Genomic DNA, 1,498 nt, shown 5'->3' with positions numbered 1-1,498 from the left:
AGTGCGTTGTAGACAAGGCAACCAGAATGATTTAGCTATTAGGATGCGTACCTGTGTATGTTTATAACACAATAACACAATAACAATATTATCAATGAAATGTAGTGCAACTGAATGAAATGTACTGCAAATGTATTAATATGTGAAACGGAGCATGACATTTCATGCAAGAATAGACCTCAGACAATGAAAGTGTATAGCCTACCGATGTGATCTAAATCACAGTGCTAAAAGTCTTACTTTGGTTTGTATAACAAAGCCAAACACACCCTGAAGCTGCTTCTATGTTTGCTGCAGAAACGTAGAAAACAAACCAAAAAGATGAGGAATACATTTTACTACCTGAATGAATACTGGTTTTGATATGTAGCGCATTTTGATAGTGAAGCCACTGTATTAGTGAAGTATTGTTTTATGCAAATAAATGATTATTTGAACAATATGAAATAATCTGTATGGTCTTCCTTATTACAAACACAATATTCACCCCATATATTCACTCTCACAACCTACCAACTTTTTGTTTTTTTGCACATATTTGTCTTCTGATTTTACCATCCTGATCATTTATGATAATTGTGACTGCATGATACAAGGTGGCTAATAAGTGATGTGAATGTGAATAGGTTTGTATCAGGTCGGTAGGTATGGTTGTAGGTAGGTCCATCTACGTATTGTATTTACTTAAAACGGTATTTAATGAATACAATTTAATTTTGGCGAATCTGTAAGGAAGAGTATGTTAATACAATATAACTTATAGCCTACAATTGGAGTGGTTGTATTTTGTCTCCCTGCTCTTCTATTGAGACATATAGATTGTGTCAAAGGTCATGTCTCACCTAGAAACAGGATCTGACCGATCCAATTTATCTGGCACTGGATGGCGCAGTGCTAAAGTGCCTGCCCACCACCACAGAGGTCAGGGCTGGACTGGGACATAAATTCAGCCCTGACATTTTGGCCCATACCGGCCCACCACAACCGGCACGCAGATAGCAGTCTACCGCCCCACTCCGTCGAGGCACACATAAACAAGCCCTGAAAAACATCCCTCCATGTTCTGGAGCCTTGAGTAAAATAAATGATAACTACACAACCCATAAACAATTACACAACCCATAAATAATATGATAGTTAGCCTACAATACTCACAAACAAGTGTTGCTCTTATAAGGAGAATGCTAGCTAAAGCACATCATGGCACTGGCAGCAAGTTACCCTACTCTGGGGAGATAATCTCCACTGGAGATGATGTATTGGAGTTATTACAAACCTGGACATAAGAAGTAGAAGACTATTATGAATGGGTGAAATATGAACATGATTACATACAAAAATGTGTCTGCATGTAATCGGAACTTTGGCTAGTTAGCTTAAGTACAGAAAACAAGGGGTAGGCTATAATGATCTGAGAATGTATGTGGCTAGATCTATAGGCTATAATTATGAGGATGGTATAACAGGAAATGCTTAACTTTTAGACATAGTGAAGGCT

This window comes from Gymnoscopelus braueri (genome assembly GCF_963280865.1).
Source record: "Gymnoscopelus braueri genome assembly, chromosome: 8".
Taxonomy (NCBI): Eukaryota; Metazoa; Chordata; class Actinopteri; order Myctophiformes; family Myctophidae; genus Gymnoscopelus; species Gymnoscopelus braueri.
This window is presented reverse-complemented; position numbering follows the sequence as displayed.